We start from the raw sequence: 23,165 nt of genomic DNA, 5'->3' as shown, positions 1-23,165 counted from the left end.
GAAAAAGTGGTTAGGAATATAAAAATGAGCCTTTCAAAAGAAAAGTTTTAATGAAAAGAAAAACATTCAATGGCAATAAATTGTATTTAGGGCTAAAATGGGGTTATGTTCCTTGTTGTAAGATGTTCGTAAATAATTCTGCAAAGTATTAACTGCATTGAATGAAGGGTATAGAAGTTTTTTATTTCTTGCACTAAAACTTTAACCTGCCCTAAAACTTTAACCCACCCTAAAACTTTAATGAAGGGTATTGGACTTATAAGTGAAAATCCCAACATGCCCTAAAACTTTAACAAGACGCCGACGCTGGGGCGAATAGTATAGCCCTCCTTATTCTTCGAATAAGCGAGCAAAAAAACTGGTGTAAATATAGTGCTGACACTGTATTGAGTAGTTAAACTCTTCTTATTAATTAAATTGCCCATATAAAAAATAAACCAATTAACAGTTCAATATCGATTTATAAGAATGTTCCGATGAAGCACCCCGCTGTGGTTTGGTGCTGGTACAGCAAGTGGCTGCTGGTCCATATCTTGACCGTCCTGTCTCAGAACTGTTCCTGGCATTGGCACATGCCGGTCTAGACATAAATTATGCAGGTGGATGCAGGCTGTGACAATCTGTGCGCATTTGTCAGGGGAAAACATCAGACAGCCCCCAGTCTTGTGCAAACACCTAAAATGCATGTTTTATTTTTAAACATGTTTTTATTCGACCAATTAATCACTTTGGTCAAATAATTTACGCAAGTCAATTATTACTTCATATCCAATATTTTCAAGTTTGTCAAAAATCTGCACATTGTATGAAACATTATATTTAGCGGAGTGTTGTTTACAGGAATATACATATATTGATGACCTAGCTCATTCCATCATTTACCTGAACCTTGACTTCAATAGTCCAAAGGCTCGTTCAACAACGACCCTCCCCTTGCATGAGAAACATTGTAAGCTGTTTGTTGTCTCCCTTGTGGCCGCAGAACTGGGGTCATGAGGTAGTGGCGTAATGGATAGCCGCTATCACCCAACAACATCCCTACATCGTTCAGCTCTAGGTGTCTCTTAAAATGAATAATACATCAATCAAATAATAGTGCTTGTTCTTTTGTCATTATAATATCACCAAATATAAACATTGAGCATTTTAATCAATACATACAAAAAGTTTGTACAAGTATGTTACATTGTATTCCGTGCTTTCAAAATTATATAAACATCACATTACAATGGTGCCATATAACGCTTCTAAACTTTATATTTCATTTTCAGTCTCATTATTAAAACAGAAATTCTGGGTGACAAATATAAAGGTTTTACCTTCAAACCACAGTTATCAAAATTGCCTGCATCATTTGCAGATCCAGGCCATCTGGACACAACATCATTGAACCTACAATAAAACAAATGGTCTTTACTGTGTTGTATTAAAAACAATGAAAATAATTTTAACTCCAAAATTATTGATTTTCTTTATGTCTACCGGTATGTGATTGTAACATTATAAAGTAGAGATACTAAATAATTTAAAGGGTAAGCATTGTGTTGTCCTTCAATTAAAAATCACGCTTGCAGAGATTAAAGCTGCACTACCACAAATTGACGGTGTTGACAGAACCTGCTGCATTTGTGATCAATGCCTTCATTTCAGTAATACGACCACTCACAATTAATATCAATTGTCTGAAAAATGCCTTTTTTTCTTTTTATATAATATCATTTTTAATGGATAGTATGGTTTATGGTCCCAAAAAACATATTGTACAATCAGTATATTTAGACAATGTACAAAAGATTAAACTCATCGCTCATTTTTGTCTTATGATGTCTAATATCCATTTACAAATACAAACCTCATATTTGAATTGACAACAGCCTGTATGTTCAGGGCGTGGTAACCTTTTCTGCAAACATATACTTCCTCATTGTCATGGGGAGCTATGATAGGCACTAACGTCCCATCAACAGCTCCCAGAACTCTTGGAATGCCACAAAGTGTGTAAAACCCCAAACTGGCCTCTCGCCTCTCTTCCAAAGTCGTTGGAAACCTGTTTAAAAAAAAAAAAAATATACCAGTATATTTCATGTTTCTCAATAAATATAAATTTAACTATGACAATCATGGAAGTGGAAAGTAACTGACAAGCCACTACTAATTCTAATTTAAATTCACTTATTCTTTCCTTTTTAAAATCTGCCATATTGCCATTTGAAGCATTAATGTAGGCAGCCAATTTTTCTTGAGCATAATGCATTTCCAGCATTCATTTCAATACCATGCTTGTTAGTTTCATGCAAGTTAATGTAACGTTCAAGACTAAATGTGGACTTGCCTTATATTTTTCATCTTATTGTTGATGGCCGCAACAACTTCATAGAGGTGCCTACTCATGGATGACCTAGTCCAAATAATTGTACGTTGGCGGATTTTTTTTTAGATTTTTGATATGGCAAATCCTTCACGTACAAATTGTTTAGTATCAAAAGTGGGTAGTTGTTCCGATCAGGATTCCGGGTTAAAGCATATAGAGTCCATAAAATATCATAAAAACAAGAAATATTACCAGATAATGTTATTTTATATTAGTTCCGTACACAAAAAATAAATATCCAACTTATAATTATGAGTTTGACGGCTTTTTTTCATTTCATTCTGTCAAAACATAACGATGTATACATGAAGGGCACCTGCAAGGCTTCAGGGCACAGTTTTAAATCGCTCGGAACATTTCGGCCATGGCCGAGTTGTTACGATTGTATAACGAGGTCTATCTCGAAGCTTTGTCGGAGGAGGCCGAGTTATTACGATTGTATCGAGTTGTTCCCCTCCGCATAATTGTTTTCTGTGTCAGTCAACTTTCGTTTTATTGGAAAGGTAAACAACTTGTTTTAATGCATTAAATGCTTGTTCAGTGCAAAATTACATCTCACTTACATGGTAAAATATGAATATAACTCTTTAGGATCAATTTCAACCATAAAATACTTCACTTAAAACAATTTCAATATTTTCAAAACACCCCCGTTTTTTGCACATTCCCGTTTAGACGTTAGGGATTGGAAGAATCCCGTATAACACGTCTATTATTTTAGACTAATGGATGACCTTGACACACCGTGCAGGTCACCAACCTCTGAATATAAATCCCCTTTGCCGAGGAACCGAAGTGTCAGCAAAAGCTGGAATTACAAAAATGGATTAAATAAATTTTTCAAAACAATGAGTTGCCAACTTGCCTAGACTTCCTTTATGTCAACATATGTATTTACATGTTCAAAACAATAAATATCTACGTAGTATACTTTCCCTGTTAAATAGAGACAACAGTCATGTACATGAAGTCAACAGTTGTCAGAATGCTGTTGTATTTCCCATCCGAATATTCCATCCGAAAATTAGTGATGTTCTTTTAAAAATTCCAAACGTACTTGCATCCGTAGTTATCAGCAAATACACAAGTACAATACACTTCATTAATCCAAGTGCCAAACTGTGTAAATGCCTGAATTAGGTGTGTTAACAAACAAAACCGAATTGGATGGACTTTTATTTTGTCTTCGTCTTTTTTTGTTGTTTAGTCGTGGTGGTCTTGAACCGCCGGTGTACTCAGCCATTTTCTTTCCTTAGCAACCGAACTAAGGGAGCTTACCCAATTATTGTTTTAATCCAACGAAACACTAAAACTCTTCAAATGAATAAGTTTATCCTCAAGTGCTTACCTTGGTCTCTGCCAAAATCGAGTGCCCGCGATTCGTCTGCGGGGAAACATACCAGTACAGTACGGATTGAAGTATTGCCAGATAAACGACAGTGCGGATTTCAGCAGGTGCTTAGATGGTCTATTTACGTCTTAGATATCTGTGTAAATAGAAACTAGACATTACATTTGCCTTTGCAGCAAAGTATTAAGGTTGACAATGCTTTAAGGTTGACAATGTTTATCATAAATTTCTCTTGTCAAAATGAACTCAACTTTGATTGTGTTTATATAAAATAATAATGTAAGTAGTTGCCACATTTTCCCATGATTATTTTATGATTAATTAGGGTAAATCAAACAATTAAGAAATAAAGCCTTAGGAAGATCTACACTGTACTTTATTTTTGATTTAGATTTAGCTAATAATTTAGTACTCCATTTAAACAGCCGCTTCTGAGTCTTTAACGATTTTTGAATAGGAGAAAGTTCCATATACTCGCATTAGTGTGGCTAGTATTTTAGAAGGTGTAAACAAAGGTCCATTGTTTGAATTTTAATACCTATCAAGCCTATATTTATGTTTATCATGAAAAGCATCCAACTTTGACACTGAAATTTAAGACATCCATTACGTTTTGAAGTATTTTGACTGTAAATCATATGACTGTACTGGGTGAGTACCTAAATCGGAACACTTTCGACACTATTTGGGAAATATATTTAGTTGGACTTGCACCACAACTACAAAATTTTCCATCAGCACACTAGGATTCAAGACCAATAGGTTGATATAAATTGCATTTTTCAAGATACTACCAATCTGCATGAAAAGTACTCTATTAGCCGCACAATCAAGGACTGCCATTTTCGTCCTCGGATTACCTAAATATGGAACAGTATTAATCTGTTATTTATTTTTATGTATTCTTTTAAAATTATTGCTCCATGTTTTGTTTAAGTAGATTAATAATTCATGTTATTTCCAGCTTGTCTTTTTTTGTCATTTTTGTCAGTAAAAGTTGATGATTTCAGTAAAATATAGACTGTACCAGTATGCTGTGATTGTGGCAAGCATAAAGTCTTTCCCCTGAGTGCCATGTATTGACATTTGAACATGAAGAACTTTAAATGATTGCATTATTTGAAATACTTACTGGACAATCGTGTTCTTTGGAACTTGTATCTGAAGCAAGCGTCTTTATTGATTAAAATCGTAAATAAACTGATCTCGATCGGAAAAACACTTTTATAATGGGTGTTCCATATTTAGGTACTGTTCCGATTTAGGTACTCACCCAGTAGTGATAATTGCTGGGGAACACGTTCTAAAGCACTGTAGTTTATCAAATGACCATATATCCTTATACTGGTAGTCATAGCTGGGGGACACGTTCTAAAGCGCACTGTAGTTTATCAAATGACCATATATCTTTATACTGTAGTTTAAAATAATAGACGTGTTATACGGGATTCTTCGGAACAACTACCCGATATAAAATGAAATGAATAAAACAAATTAAAAGCCTGAAACAACATTTGTTTTCTTTTTATATAGTTTTTTGTTAAAATGCGTAATGAAAGTTTACTTTAAAGGTAAAACAGACCAATAATACAACCAACGCGTAATTTACGCCATTAACGACACATGTATACACAATCTTGTCTTCGCCAACACATATTCAATTTTTCCGAGTAATCGAGTACTCGATCGAACGATTGTTCGAGTACTCGGGTATTAATTTTACTACTCGTTGCCATCCCTAAAAAAACACATTTATGAAACAAATGATATAATTAACTTTGTCTGTATATAATTATTTAAAACTATATTTTTTTTTAATTATATTTAGTTTTAAATACAGAAATGCTGATGCTGAGGACTTGGAAAGTTTTATTCTTACACATGGAAGTGGTGCAAAATGTATCCATTAATAGGCAGATGTCATTCTGTAGATGTTTTCATGGCTGCTACTGATATCATGGACTCAACAGCGTGGTCAACTGTTGGTCCAAGCAGCGATATATCTGACATCGCTGTGGAAGGTTCTGGATGAAGGGCGGCAAAGGTCCATGACCAGCTCCTAATAGCAAAATGAATTATTATTCAGAGTATGAGATGCATTATTTATTAAACATGTAAATGTACATGGGTATATCATTTTTGTTCTCACTCATCAACTCAATGCTCTTTAAATCATTGTTTATATTTCAATCCTGTACTTGTGTATAGACCTGTACTTGTTCATAGACATTTCCTTTAGGCCTGGCAGAAACAATATATGTCTTATCATACAAAATTACAAACACAAAGCACAGTCTTGCCAGTTGGTATTTCAACACAGTTTGTTCTTCAACATTCCAGAAGCAAGCACTTGTAGACAGACACCAAGCACACACTTTATGGTGATAGTGGTGGTGGTCATTTTGTGCTATTGTGCATCTAATAGCTTGTTAACTGCTACAGGTCTTTTTAGGCCAAATCTAAAAAAAAATGAACATCTGTCAATTGACATACAGTGCATGAGAAAGTCACCTTTATAGAGATATATGGTAAGATAATTTAATTAAAAAAACCCAGAGCTTTTAAGGTAAAGTCCAGTCAAAATCTCTAATATATACATGTGTATGGTCAGTGGAATAAGAACACGCCTGAAGGCAATATACTACCTGTCATATCAACCAGTGTTATGTATAGATATGTACCAGGGTATATATAGTCATCTGTTAAACTAAAGTTCTTTAGAACGTATCCCAAAGCCATGATTACTAGTATAGAGATATATGGTCATTTGATAAACTGCAGTGCTTTAGAACATGTCCCCCAGCTATGACTACCAGTATAAAGATATATGGTCATTTGATAAACTACGGTGCTTTAGAACGTGTCCCTCAGCTATGACTACCAGTATGGAGATATATGGTCAACTGTTAAAGTACAGTGCTTTAGAACGTGTCCCAGAGCTTTGGTCACCATTATAAAGATATATGGTCATTTGATAAACTACAGTGCTTTAGAACGTGTCCCCCAGCTTTGACTACCAGTATAAAGATATATGGTCATTTGATAAACTACAGTGCTTTAGAACGTGTCCCAAAGCTATTACTACCAGTATAAAAATATATGGTCATTTGATAAACTACAGTGCTTTAGAACGTGTCCCCTATTTATGACTACCAGTATGGAGATATATGGTCATTTGATAAACTACAGTGCTTTAGAACGTGTCCCAAAGCTATTACTACCAGTATAAAGATATATGGTCATCTGATAAACTACAGTGCTTTAGAACGTGTACCCGAGCTTTGACTACCTTTATAAAGATATATGTTCATTTGATAAACTACAGTGCTTTAGAACGTGTCCCCAAGCTATGACTACCTGTATAAAGATATATGGTCATTTGATAAACTACAGTGCTTTAGAACGTGTCCCCCAGCTATGATCACCAGTATAAAGATATATGGTCATTTGATAAACTACAGTGCCTTAGAACGTGTCCCCCAGCTATGATCACCAGAATAAAGATATATGGTCATTTGATAAACTACAGTGGTTTTAGAACGTGTACCCGAGCTATGACTACCTGTATAAAGATACATGGTCATTTGATAAACTACAGTGCTTTAGGGGCGAAAAATCTAGGATACGCACAGTCTAGGGGGGTTCCCCCGGAAAATTTTGAAATCCAACATCGCATTTGGTGCTATCTAGGGGCCTTTTGGCACGTATAAAAGCATACAAATAGATGAATATTTACCTTAATTAACATTGTTAGTCCCGATATTTTTTTATTATTTTTTCCAAAAATCAATACTTGTATTTGATTTAAATAAACAAAAAGATCTGGGGTGATGGGTGGCGTCTCTATTTAACATCCAATCCGCTGAATAATTGATATATTGCGTTGACCAGAAAGGCTTGCGCACCTCACCGGTATATTTAACCACATGCGGAGACTGAAACTGTCTCCATGCTATGCTTAACGTACAGTATCTAGATAAGTTAATAAAATATTTTAACTTAACACAAATAGATCTATACTTAATTATTTTACTTTTAAAATGTAGGGGAAAATATCTGTTCTTTCACGGGACTAAAATGATGATAACAATCAGCCTATCATCGAACTTGTATTCATGCACACCTGACGATTTGTAAACATGATAAATAAACGCACCTCTTAATGTGCTTTGCTGTGGCGTTTACATGCAATTTATCACTCAGGCATACAACTATCGTAATCGGATCAGTTATTTCTTACTCTTCTGATAAGCTCATATTCCAGTAGCTTCTTAAGATTATGTTTTTCTTAATTGTTAAGTATGAGTGTTTTGATTGGACTAAATTGGACTAAATTTAAAAGCAAAAAAAGTTAAAAAAATCTTAAACTGAAGAAGCGAATGCAATATATTACCTAGACTTCAACAACATGTTACATAATAGTTATCGGTAGGATATTAGGAAGAAATACAGTCAAACCAGTTTTAAGCGACCAGTCAAAACCAAAAACTAGGACAGTGTGGTCTTTGACAAAGGTGTTCAATTAATGCAGAACGCTTTTATAAGAGCGTTCTAGAATAGTTTCTTTTGACATTAAGCCACCAGCTGTCATTAATAATCTTCAATACTGTTTGTTAATGACCGTCTAAGAATAAGATACAGTCAACCTGTCTTTAGCGGATCTATTCCCTAAATATGGCACTGTGCATAACGGGTTATTAAATTCTGAATAAAAGAGCCAGGCGACGATCCTTTTTTCTTGCAAATATGTCAACGACATGTTCGGCGTTGATATTGCGTTCGCTGTAAATGTTCATCAAACCCAGGCCTGACATTCGCTCAGTTGTCATGGTACTCCTCAAATACGTTTTGACTCGACGCATTGTCGAAAATGAGCGCTCAGCCGTGGCCGTTGTTACTGGCATACACAACAGAACCATGAGGCAGATCCTTATGTTAGGATACGTTGCCTCAGTAGCTACGTCCAATGCTTTTTCCAGGGTTGAGTAGGGAGCAGGTGAAGTTACAGTCCACTTCGCTGTCCAACGTTGACACTCTCGCTCGAAAGTCGGCTCGTCATCTGGCAGGTCTAACTTGAACTCCTGGAATATTTCTATCGTTACGGCATGGGTGAGACCGTCGACCTGCAAATAAATCTTTATTGTATTTTCGCACTTATGCCATTTAAATATATGCGGCCAATGATCAGGTGCTTATTAGATGAAAGGGTTTCATTTGTTTCATTAGGATTTTCTTATTATTGTGGAAACGATAAATAATTATTTAATTTTAATATCTTTATATAAATGCTACACGATTATTTGGTAAAAACTCTCGTGATGAATCAGCTCACATACAGTATTAATGTATTCAGATATTAACCCGTTCACTGGCAGGCAAGTCGTGTACATGCGCGATATTTTTTCAGCTTCCGATTTTGTTTTCTCACACTCCCTCGACCTTTTGGTAATATCATTGTGAAAATGTCAAACAACTTGAATCCAAATGAGACGCTACTCGGCGTCTCATTCGGATCTAAGTTGTTTGAATATATAACGATACTCGGGGTAAGGCAGTGAACGGGTTAAAACCTACATGGTATTACCAATGTAGTTTTATGATTGGTGCATTGCAGCTTAAACTATTCGTTTTATTCCTTGATTACACTACCTTTGGAGGCAGCAGATGCTGTGCCTTGTACCGTCCATTGCCTTTCAACAGCCGTGCGTCTAGATCAACAAGCAAATGGTCTACGAACGGCAAGTACATGTTTGTCTTCCAGTACTGGGAAGGGGTCTCTGCTGGGGCGTTCGGTCTGTGAACTTGACGTCCAAATCGTTGGACCGACGTCTCTACATCGACGTCGTGTGCAGTTGATACTGACTTGTCGTAAAGCGCATCCCATACGTCGGCATCGTTACGATCAGTCTAAACAGGAATATATACAGGATGTACTACACAAAAACAACCGTAAACGCATATTTCATAGCTGTAGAAAATGGCAGCTCTGAATATCTACTAGATGAACAAAATGACACCTTGTGTCAAAAGCTGTGTAAATGCTTATTAAAACTATTTGAGAAATATACGATCCGTCATGGGTTTTCTTTGGAGATCAACATTTCTTAAATGGGTCTAGAAATTAACAGCTATTAACCGAGACAATTTGCGAGGTTAATAAATGTCTTTCTCGAGACGAACTTAAGAAATCTGGATCTCCAAAGAAAACGAGTGACGGATTATTGTTATTACCTAAACAGTTTTGTGTATGAAATGCGGTGCGTACGAATTCACTTCGTTTTTTGTTATCACACATGTTCCGTGAATTGTTCTCAAATCGAAGATAAGAGTAGTAGATTGAAGGTCTTGCAGGGCACACCACATGCAAAACAAACAGCCACCCAATCAGATCAAGACCAGACGACACAGAAAGGCGGTGCAACGTGAATACCCTGGTCGCACATAGCAAACGGTGGTTCCTGCTGCGCTGCGCATAAAACTATAACTGGTAGGCCTTTAAAAAGTATACAAGAAAGACCATTGATGCAAAGCATCAAAGGGCGCCGTTTAATAGTTTATGCATTTGTTATATGTTGAAAACAAGGAATGTCAAGGCCAACAAGCATATTACAATGCATCGAACCGCATCCATGAAATTCTCAAAATATTTGTAGTATTCTGCTTAACAACATAGGCTAAAGCATTGAAATTGTAGAGTTTCAAGTTGAACATTTCATTATGGGTGTGGTACATTAATGAACACGACAGAATCTGTGCGCTTCAATACCATGAGTATTTTGAAAGTAATGCTCTGGTCAAGAAAAAGAGGCAAAGGGCAATAATTCTGTAATTAGCTGAAATACAGCTATAGTCATTGTGCACTGCACTTCCTCTTGTTGTGCTTTACCATTGAATGATGTTTAATGAAATTCCAAAAAGTAGTTTTCTTGTTATGCTACGGACAGGAAAAGGAACAAAGGGAATAACTCCTGCAATTCGCTGAAATAGAGTTATTGTTATTGTACACTGCAGTTCTAATCATTTAGGGGGAGGGGGCAAAGTCACCATGCTGGAATGACAACTTGAAGGGAAGAATAAGTTTCTTGATTATATGGGGAATTCATCATGAAAAAGTGACATGAAATAACCATGTTTGTAGTACTTAAATAAACATTATCATTTCATATGAAAGTTACAAACATAAATAGAACATAATTATTGAACTGTTATATAAAAAGAGAACATTGTTTACTAGATGAAATGCATTTATAACATAACATGCCTTGTTTTTAGCTGTTTAATAATACTAAAATGTATGAAATTGGACAAATTGCATAAAAACTGGTCAATGGAGTTATTATGTTAACTTCTTCATTTACATGGTAAAGAAGAGTTGAAAATGGATGTTTTTAGTTCATACTGATATTAACACAAAAATAGCATGTGTCTTATAGGACAATGGCAAATTTTTAAAATATGATAAAAATAATGCATACAAACTGAATATGTATCAGACTATGCATGAAAGAAATAATACTGTTTCTATTTTTCACAAAGGTTTTGAAATACAACAATGCACATATAAGCATAAATAGGCCAAATATGCACAAAATAACAGTAAACAATGTGTGAAAGGGATACTGAACACTTAAAATAATTTCTTTGTGTATTAAATGAATATATACAAGAAAGGCAATACTAAATCAAGTCCAAAATGTATAATAACATGAAGAACACCCCTTTATGAATATCTTCATAACAAATCAGAGTACATGTAAACAATAATCATTTATATAATTAGTATCAAATGTGTCTACTTTAAAGTGTGTTTTCATTTGCATTAAATTAATATATACCAAAAAAGCAATTATAAAAATCCTTAAATGTATAAGAAACTGAAGACAACAAAGAATAACATACAATTATGAATATCTCCAAAACAAATCAGAGGTCACCTAAACAATAATCATTCATACAATTAGTATCAAATGTGTCTAGTTTTTGTGTGTCTGTTCATTATCTATAAATGAGCATCTTTAAAGTGAAACTCTTATTTGAAATCAATACATATAACAGGGCTTCCATTAAGAATTTGAAACTGGAAGTATAAACTTCCTGTCCATAAATTTTGGAAGTTTTACACTGAAATGTGGAAGTTAAAATCTCCCGAATACAATATATTTTTCCACTATTTTTCAATTAGAATGTTAAAAATCAAGTAATTTGTAACTTTAACTTGCCAAATTCAAAGACTTATATTATAATAAAATTTTATTTTATCATAAGACTGATTGAAATTGTGACCATAGAAGTAATATTGACACAAGGTTTGAATATTTTGAACTTCCAAGCTTTCTACCTTGGTGGTTTTCTTCAAAATTATGGAAGTTTTTGTACTTTCTAGAAATCAATTTTGAAAGTTTTAACCCATTTCTAAGGAGTAATATACTTCCTTTAATGGAAGCCCTGCATATAATTGTATTTATAACACACATCAAATTGACTGATAAAACAATAACTACTTACTAAATAATGTATTTACTGAAATATTGTTTACTGATTTAAAACAAGCTTGTGACTCTGTTTATAATAGCAGAAAGCATGACAAATATTAAATGATTGGTGATTGCTAAAAGATTTACTGTGGTCTTCTATAGTATCACAAGGCAGAAATACCATGTTTCATGTTCATTCTTATTAGCAAATTGAACTCAAAATCCTTCATTAGAAACATTGTTGTTGACATCTATCAACCCATTTTGAAAAATCAAAGCAATAATATTAATTAATAATAATTAAGTCTTGTTTGGGAGTAAGAGTGCATCTTTAAAAATAGTGTGTGTTTTTTCACTTTATATGAAATATGTACCAATTCAATTTGACAAATGAGACAAAAAATTTAAGTTAGGAAATAGATGTAGTAATTGTACATAATACAAAACAACAACAAAATTGACAAAGCTCAATATAACAGGAAATCTATTTGAAAACAAAAATTATTGAAGGCCATAATTATTTAAACTGAATTAAGGTATTTAAGTTATACACACTTTAATAAAAGCTTTCACCGACAATATAGTTATTATCAAGGTACACTATGGGACTTTTATCCAAATTTTAAAGATATTTTACCGTGAATTAAAGTTATTTAAGTTTCATTACACCCAACCCCAAACTCCAAGGGCTACAAAGAGCGAAATGTAAATATTTTGTCTATATTTGATGTTTGTTTCACATTATCAGAGCTTATGAAATAAACACAACAGTTTCTGGTGAAATAAACTTCAGTTAACAGAAAACATAAGTTCAACCGAACAGCATTATTGATACACATGCAAAAAAATCATTTTGATTGATCTTGTGAGTCTTCTGAACAGAGCAGTATTTCGATGTTTGAAAATATAAAGGAGTTTTATAAATTCATAAAAAATAACTAATAATAAGACAACCTGCTGAAATCATTTTAAATATTTTCTATGATGTCTCATGAACAATTTAAAAGACAATTTATGATAGTTTACCGTTCAATTTTGAAGAAAATATACATACTGTCATGTAACCATACATTTTTATAGCTAAAAAATGCTTAAAAATCAACCCTTTTCTTGTAAAAATTGATAAAGCTTTATTGGACTTATTCATAAAATGTAATCATTCAAATAAATGAATTTTACATATGATACTAACTCAGAATTCAGATTTAAAAACAATAAATGTACTTTCAAATTAAAATATGTAAAGAAACAAGAACACTATGTACATGTAGGCGGTAATGCCCCTCCAAAAATATCAGAGTGAAAGTTCTCAACTAATTTGTCTTTTTAATATTATAACATGTAAACAGTCTCTGTAGGTAATCGATGTCTATTTGTTTTATTTTGTCAATGGTATTCTTACATTTAGAATTTTTCACAATAAGTCTTCACTCTTCAACATTTGAAGTTTGGTCTGTTCCCATGCGTTTGTACTTGTAGTGTGTGCACAGATGATAAACACTCAATGCTGAGTCAATGCTGATTTGGTTTTTATGCCCCTTCAGGTTCTTTACCCATCTAGAATGTTTAGTGGTGTAAAGGAAAAAAAATGTAATTTAAAAGCTTTTCTAACTTATTAGTATAGATAATAATACTGCCATACATATACAAAATAAAATATAAACAGTTTAATATTTCTCGGCATTATTTAAAAAAACAACAACAAGCTGATACATACATGTAGATAATATATAAAGAAAATTACTAAATTTATCAATAAAATTCATCATCATCATCATCATCATCATCATCATCATCATCATCATTGTCATCACCACCACCATCACCACCACCACCACTTGATTATTGAATACAGTGAGTTTATAAAGCAACAAACACCAACTGAAATATGTTTTATATGAAATACTCACATCATCTCTATCAGATGTGACTGCCTTGTGGATGACATGGATGTCAAATCTGTCTCAATGATCTAACATAGTATTTGATGCAGGCTTGAATTCTTCATAACCCCAATTTGTTGACTTAGTAATATTCAGTCATTTTCCTACCTGAAAGAAACTAAACTTCTGATTATCAACCGGCAGAAACTACAACTGTGAAAGACAAATGCACATGTACCAATTATACATTCTGCACTAATATCCGTTTTAGCCAAGAGTAAATTGGTAAGCACAAATATGTAGTTGTGCATATGGTTGATAATGATTCACAACAGTACGGGGTTTTAACGAGACCTACACCAAGCAAATGAATGTCGCTAGTGTCAAAGCTGTCGTGGCTTCCAGCCCGAAACCATGTATGTCTTTTCTTACAGGTTTATTTTGAAAATATGCAGTTTGTAAGCAAATAATGGATATGTTCATGTATCATGGTATTTTAAAAATAGGTCACATACCAAAACACATCATTTTTAAACCAAATTTTAAGTCTAATATTTTTCTAAGATAAAACAATCAAATAAAAGATTACATACTCATATCATATACATAAATAATGTGCATAAGTTTAAAAATATGAAACATGTACATAATGCACCAGTCAATTGTAACCATGGCCCCCCAGGTCCGGGGATAGCCAGGGAAACGGGCTGTGTTTTTACCTTTCAGGTGGCCCTGCAGTGCCGGGTGAATGCGGTGGTTTTGTCTTCGAGCAAAATATAGCGGGGAATATGCCTTACCTAGGCTCCCTGGGGTGCGGGGGCATATGGCAGGGATTTGACCATCAGTTCGTCCTCGCAGGACGAGGATTTTACCTGGGGTTGGCTGGACCGAAAGTCAAAGTAACCATGCCCCACCACCGCATTCACCCGGCACTGTGGGGACACCTCGAAGGTAAAAACACGGTCCTTTTCCCCCGCTATCCCCGGTATACCCCCGACCTGGGGGGGGGCGTGGTTACAATTGACTGGTGCATAAGTAGATGTAACATGTATATTTATAATAATATATAATTATAGTACATGTATGTAAAATATAAACACGCTGTCTTAACATTTAGCAAATAAAAATGATTTAAGAATTCCAAAGATCCAATAAAAAACAAAAACATTTTTGAACACATCAACGTACAAAACTACTCAAAGATACTTACATACATAGCCCTTTGATACGAATATCCCAGTTCCATGCCGATTGTTGACATTCGTTTTTTCGACAGAAAATCTTTTCTTACGCGTATAATTCACTTATAATCCATGTTTTACTGCAATGACTCAAATTGTTAGGTGTATCGTAATCAACTGTCAATGTGCACTTTGAGTGTTTACTTATTTTAAACGTATATTCATGATAAAATCATCACCCGAGTTTCCAACTGCTACGATGTAGAAATTCCATTATTGACCTATGAATAGCGGGAAAATACCTTCTGGTTCTAAAAATAGCAACATCCGGTATGTGTTACAACTCGGGGACAATCGTAATAAAATTTTACTAATGTCACCTTCAACACATTAACAAATAAAGTTAGGTGAACATTTAATTCCAATATCGATTAGATTAAAGAAAAAAAGATTACCTCATGGTTAATCAATGCAGTAAACATAACAAAACAACATAAAACATAATTATTCCCATTCACATAATTACCGGTCCACACATTTTACATTTCCGGCACATGATATTTCAGATATTTCAGGTAACCAATCGGAAAACGTAAACGAATGGGGAACAGTTATAAAAACTTTTTTGTCGTTCTTCCGAAATAATGTTTTGAAGATAAATTGAAGACTATCTATTCAACCATAACAAGCATTTTTAACATCCATGCAATCGCCACGCATTTGCATTTTTTAATCATTATAAAATAACAGTAAAACCCAACTGTCAACCAACTTAAAAACCGCTCCTACCACTAACTAAAATAAATTCCCATTCCATAATAGGCGCGCACTTCAGTGCGGCGCCAATAATCGTTTAAACCCATTCACTAGAAGTTTGACGCCTTTGCCGTTTAGTTTGTTGTCGCCCTTTCTGCTAGATAGTTTTCCTTGTCTACCACAGTTCTGAAAAAAAAAGTTTTACCATAAACATATATTCACGATGTAGCTTGTGTTGAAACACTAATGTGGATATGGTTTCGTTTTTGGTTTCGCAGCTTTCAAAAATATTTCAGTTAATTGGTTGGTTAGTGATACTAGAAAATTTGATCTATAATTAAAAATGAACTATAATTGTATTGACTATTAAACATCTGTAGATGGCATAAACACAATAATGCGTATCCTGTTAAGCACGACTTTAAACGCAATAACAAGCCCTACGCTATGAAGACCGAGATCAGCCTGCTTAACCCTTTCGCCACCGAAGTTGCTGAAATGCGCATTTGGAAAGGTGCAGTCACAGACCAGACACCGCCATAAAAGGTGGCGTCTGATCTGGGACTGCACTAGTTTTCAACCACTTTTATTCCCGCGTTAACCATTTCGGAATGGTCAAGTTAATTTATTCCTCGACGTTTCTGAATAGTCAAAGTTTATTTATACATCCCATCATTTATTTTCGTTAAAATATTGTATCTAAAACTAGTCCCGACCGCAACCTTAAAATATGTCAGCGACAGAATAACCATGTAATTTATTCCTCATTGTTCCTTAATAACAGTTTTAAGAGATGAGCTCATACATTGGTAAGAGATAAGCAGCTATGATGACATATCTATTTTTAATTCAAAAGTATATATGGGTTATGTCATATGAAAAACTAATTTCGGAAATTTGCGAACAGTGAAGAAACAGATCAGTTGGCGGCTCAGCACAGTTTGAAAAATATCTCCCCTGTTCTTCATATAGATTTTAAATCGTAATTTACGAGTATTAAGAATGAGTGTGACCAACACTCAGCAATTACCTCACTAAGTGTGTGTGTTTGTTTAATGCGGCTAATAACAATATTAGCAAAGATTACCTGTAAGAACAGAGGAATGTATGCAAGGCGTCGGATCTGGCGGCCCACCTAGTCTCGCACAAGGACTGCAACTTCGTTCGCCTTTCCATTTCTTCACGGCACACGTTGTCATTGTTGAGGTTTTCTTTGAAATGAAGCAATCTCTTTGCCGACTAATTGAAGGCGAACGCCATCGTCTGTACTACGGACATCAAGTTTCTGGCAAAAACCTCCTCCGACGCATGTATGATGGCCAGGTTAAGGCTGTGTGCCTTGCAGTGAGTATATACTGCACCTGGAATACGGGCACTAATCCTGGCTTGAACCCCTTTGTGAATTCCGGATATGTTTGCCGCTCCATCATACCCTTGACCTCTCATTTTCTCAATCTGTACGTTTGCGCCAAGCAGATTGGCAATAAAGGCATCCGCCAGTGCTTCCCCTTTAATGGACTGACACTCTCCGAAACCAAGAAATTTTTCACAAAGCTCATGTTTTGACGAATCGTAAAACCTTAAAGCACCATCGTGCTGGCATCTGTGGCTTCGTCGGCGATAAACCCGAAACATTGGGACTTGTTGCAGGCAGACACGATTTCATCGGATATTTGTTTACCACAGATGCCTATTAACTCGTTCTGAATCTTTGGTGAAAGGTACACTGATCTTGGGTCCCCATGCTCAAGGTGTTCTCTTAGAACCGAGTCGTGTTTTGCTTGGAATTTGAGTAATGCAGTGAAGTTCCCCTTTTCGTTTTCATGTCCCCTCAGTGGAATGTTCTATTTGCCGCAGAAAATTATAGCCTCGACAATACTAACTAGAATTTGTCGATTTTTCTCAACAACGGAATTATATTGACTGGACAAACAGCGCTCTATATCTTTCTTCTGGCCACTCATGACTGCAATGAAGTTATCAGTCGCCTCACATTGAGAAAGGTGACCCTCTGACTTATCGTGGTTTCCAACTACTTTTACAACATTGCTCCAGTCCATCAGCTGATGTTTTACTAGAGCTTTACTACGTGGATCTGGCCCAGAAAAAACGTGGCATGGTGCACAGTAGAGCCCGTTGTCTTTTACGGGGTATCTCAGCCATTGGTATGTGGAAAAATACTTAGCCTGAAGAGAGCTGTATCTTCCTTGTGCATATCTAAAACACAAAAAGGGAATCCATATAGTTGAGCAAATTCGTTTTAAGTCTTAATTTACAGTAAAAGGTTCCAGTTTACTTAACTTCTTGAGCAGAGAGCTTGCTCAATCTGAACTTCTTAAAGTCAGAACATATAAAATGCACCGGTAGTCAATACTTTGACTAGAACAAACGGTAAATGAAATTCAGGGATTAATTCGATTTTTATTTTAGATTGAGCAAGAATCTTAGCTTGAGATGGGCAAAGTAAAAGTCAGACATGGTCCGACCTTTACAAAGTTACTCGAGTCGTAATCGTGTTGAAATCACCATGATCAGAGAAGTTATGATGAGCCCTGTCATCTTGATTTAGCTTTTTACATTACAATATTATGATTTGGGTTACCAGCAATGTATTTTATCACATGACGTCGCTTATCTCCGGGTTTATAGTATAACGAGTTCGTATTTCTTATACGTTCGTTTTTCTTATACGTAACACGTTTAATATAAGATGACGTTGACGTCATCGCGCATACATATTGACGTAGTTAAAGGTAGCATGCACGACGGCGCGTTTAGCTGTAATGATGACGATAGTTTATGTTGTATGTGTTTGTTTTGTCATGTGATAAAAAGAATTTTACACTCGTTGTCAATTGATATAAGTTTTATTAAAACTCGTTCTGGAAAATGTTATTAAACCCGCCAGATGCTCGTTTATTAACCTTTTCCCGAACTCGTTTCATATAACTTGATATCAATACTGGTTGACGGTACATTTCCGAACAGGGCACAAATCCCGAACACCGGCTAAAACACGCGTTTGATTACCGTGATCGATTATTCGATGATCTAGATCAATACAGAGGCTTGCCTTGGTCACACTTGCGAAGTTTCATCTTGTTTTGTTAAGTATTTTTCTAAAAAATGCCATTCAATGTTTATACGCTTAAAGATCAAAATGTAGCACATGGGGGAATGACGTCAGAGGGCGCACGTGCATCTTTAGGTTTTGCAGTTATGTTGACCTGCATTCAAGATATTTATAAATAGAAATCACGCTTTACATCTGAAGCGAATGTTTTGAAAACATTTCGGAAACAATAAATCACTTTGCAGCTAAATGTTTATTTAATATAGCATACTTTTTAATTATAATTGTATGACCATGTATTTTCGCTTTTCAAGTGTTCGGTATTTGTGCCCTCCATAGCATAATTTGAAGGGTGATTAACTGTCCATAAAATGAACGATTTTCGACATAAAATTGACGAGATCGTGAATCTGTACTTTGACAGCTGTTTTCACATGAACCAAAGATGTTTCATACGAAAGTTTAACTTACTACACCGATGAGTTACGAAGACAGACAATTATAGAATGACGCAAAAAAACAAAACCGAATTTGAGTGATCAACACGTAATTGAATATATGAATTTTAGAAATATATGACTTTTAGAAATAAGGGAGACGAACAATTGCGCATGCAAAAAATTGCTATGACGTGAACAGATCACATTTTCTCATTATATTAGACATATTGTGATCGTATATGAAACAAGGATTTAAACGGTGTCAGACATGACTATTGCATCTTATGCTAGGTTGATGACATTTCTTATTTAAATGTGTTGTATCTATTTTAATGGGGGGGGGGGGGGGGTAGCCTTGCCAATACATTATGCTTGCGTTTTCTTATAGTAAATTGAAAGCATCTCTTAAATACATACCAGTTCTAAAAACCACTCTGTTGATATAAATTGATGTAATATTAATAAACTATTACACTGAAAGCCCAGTTGTTTTTATTTATTATTTACATAATCATTGCATTGTTTCATAAAAATATCATACATATATGTGATCCTTGATTTTACATCAATTTATGTTTCCATGCAAATTATTGATAGAAGGAACCTTCCAATCTCACTGTCGACATTGGACTGCTATTCTATAACAATGAGTGTCGCGTCACTGTGGGCTTTCCCAGCTGTGATGTGAGTTAATGATATCAGTTAAATGACGTCATACTAAAAATGACTCTGCGATGACGAATCTACTCCTCGAGCCGAGATAGTAAATAAACGGTTGTGGATAAGCTAAGAGAAGAATTTCGATAAAGATGTTTTAATAAACCATGTAAAATATATCATAACATTATATAGTACTGACCTGGAAGGGAACTTATACTGGTGAACGTTGTTCCAAGTTGCGGTTAATAGCTCTTTCTTCTCACTGTCGTCTAGTTTTTGCCCGAAAATATCACCGTAAGGCGAATTAAATGTCTGTTCAATCATTTTTAAAAGTCCCGCCTTGTAAACACCAGGAGGTCAACAGGATCCACACCGATTTGGCAGGTTGTGGGAAAATAACGCGTGTATAACTTAAGTTGAGATCTACATCGTGATCACCTTTTTTGCGTAATTTAGGTATTACACTATTGCATTTTTGGAACTTTTATTTTTTCGCTTTTTTCTGACGAAGTGTACGCATTGGCGTACTGGCGTATGCCAGGGTACGCGTCTGCCAGCTATGACTACCAGTATAAAGCCAATCGTCATTTGTTTAATTACACTGCTTTAGAACCGGTCGAGCATCTATGGTCTCAAGTAATTATTCATTCTAAAATGCCGTCCAGGCTTTTTTTTGGGTTGCCTAGTCCAGGCTAACCAACATTAAAAAAAGGCTGGATGGCAATTTAGAACGACTACTCAAGTAATTAGACAATTATATGGTCATTTATTATTATATATCTATATACTGCTTTTGAAATGTTTTTAAAGCAAAAAAACAGTGTTTTAACCTGTCAGTGTACACCTTAATCAGTAAAATGAATGTGCTTTCCTGAAAAAATGATTTGCAAGCATCAATAGTTAAATAATGCATACAATTATTGAAATATTTAATACCGTCTTCCCAAAATTCGTACTAGAGTCAGGCACAAATTATCTTGCATTTCCAGCTCCTGGATTTTCCTTAAAGCCTCTTCCAAGGTTTTACAAACCAGCATTTTTGTTCGCTGTGTTTTACACAGATATCAATGACGTAATTGTGTAAACACGCACCTGCCTAAATCCGCACTGTCGTTTATCAAAATCCATACTGTATTTAATTTTTACGATATACTTAGCGCTGGGATCTGTCATTCTTGGCTAGGAAAACAACAAGTGGGATATGGACGCGTAGAGTCGCCAAATTGAAAAATCGTCAAAGACTCTGAAGTGGCTGTTTGAAGTGGACTACCCTGTGACCTGTCCTAGTTCAAGTAGTTGTGAAAGTCGCACGAAAGTGTAAATTCCACTAATTTTTAATCGTTAAGTATTCCCTATTATTGTATACCAAACCTAGCTTACCATTTAGTCTTAGGAATGAACACGTGAGATCTTTTATTTAGCAGTTTACAAGAACGTCTTTCTTCTTCAACAGCTGGTCGCGAACTCCCCGAGATCTGCGCGCGCACCAGTGGCGTCGCACTTCATGAGTAGACAGGCCAAAGAGTGCTATCGCACTACACTCTACACTATCACAGCAAATATCACCATATCGGGCCGATATGGGCATATTGACTGGAACATTATATGCGTAATGGTTCTATACGGTTTAGAATTGAATGTTTAAAAATAATTGCATAAACAATAGCTTTTATTTTTTATGGACGAAAATGTCTTATAAATATGTCAACATCGGGCCGTTATTGGCCCGATGTAAACGTAGTATTGCTTCAAGGGTGAGCAATGCATTTGTTGCAACTTTCACTAGCAGTTCATTCCCCTTGCGATTAATAAATATTTAAATTCATTATCATTACATAATAAAACCAATTTAAGTTTATAAGGTTATTTTTAATAAATTCTGTAATTAAAAGATTCAGTTCATGTTTATTTGATTATTATCAACGAAATTATTCAGTTTAATATTCACTGCGGTATTTGTGCCATTTCAAAGAGAAGTTGAAAGTCAAATCATATTTTTGGTTTTAATCAATGGTAAATACTGTTTGAATCGTTGTTGAGCGCGTGAATATAAAGCATGTATATAGTTCTATTCTTTTTATATTTAGTTTTATTCTCGAAAGTAATAAATACATTTATTTCGAGTAAATATGTTGAAAAGAAATTCGTGTAATATATTTTCGTGACTAGTTCTCTTTGTTGTTTTATCAGTTTGATTAAAATCAACATTAAGGTAGAATGCTAAGTCATGTGCACACAAAAGCAAAGTATTACATTGATGATTTAGTTGGGTTTGAACAATTAATTTATCTGCTTCCATTGTAGACAAATTTAAAATACAAACATTTTGTAATCAATTATTTTATTTTACAGTATCGTCTAATGTGGAAAGATAGAAGTTGCAGAGAGCCGACAACTGCAAATTGAGATTCTGAAAATGAGTAATAAAGGCGATCATAGGGGAGGTATGTATTTACGTCGCTATGTAACTAACCTTCAGTCTGTCAGGATGGTGTGTCTGCATTTATGTAATTTTTGTGAAGCAAATTAATTTATGATACATCATTCTGTTCATGAATTAAGAGTGGAAAAGTAGGTGATTTAGGCTATTTCACACTTAAGAAAAAGCAAGTTGACTATGCCAACCTTTAAATTTACCTAAAGGGGAGAAATGATTAGGATAACCGATTAATGCATTTGTTACTGTAACAAAATGTGATGCATTTTCAGAGGAAGAGTGTTTTAATCAAATGATGATGAATAAATGTCAGTGACAACATCACCAAGGCCTATTAATGTGGCAGTGGCAATGACAGGACTGTTCTGCAAGCATCACAACAGTAACTACAAGATCCCCCAACAGTTGCACCATATCTACAGGTATATACCGTTCTTAACCTTTGTTTTCAAGCATAGTTCCAGTATATGATTGCCCAGAAATATACGAAGGGATGAAGGCAAATTTTATACAAACAACAGAAAAAAATAATTCACATT

General features: G+C 34.8%; 1 pseudogene; it reads right to left on the bottom strand.

The window, feature by feature from the left end:
• Positions 1 to 387: 387 nt before the first annotated feature.
• Positions 388 to 1,981, bottom strand: LOC128224836 (putative nuclease HARBI1; annotated as a pseudogene).
• Positions 1,982 to 23,165: the final 21,184 nt, after the last annotated feature.

Source organism: Mya arenaria, chromosome 17 (genome assembly GCF_026914265.1).
Source record: "Mya arenaria isolate MELC-2E11 chromosome 17, ASM2691426v1".
In the NCBI taxonomy this organism is placed as follows: domain Eukaryota; kingdom Metazoa; phylum Mollusca; class Bivalvia; order Myida; family Myidae; genus Mya; species Mya arenaria.
This window is presented reverse-complemented; position numbering and strand designations above follow the sequence as displayed.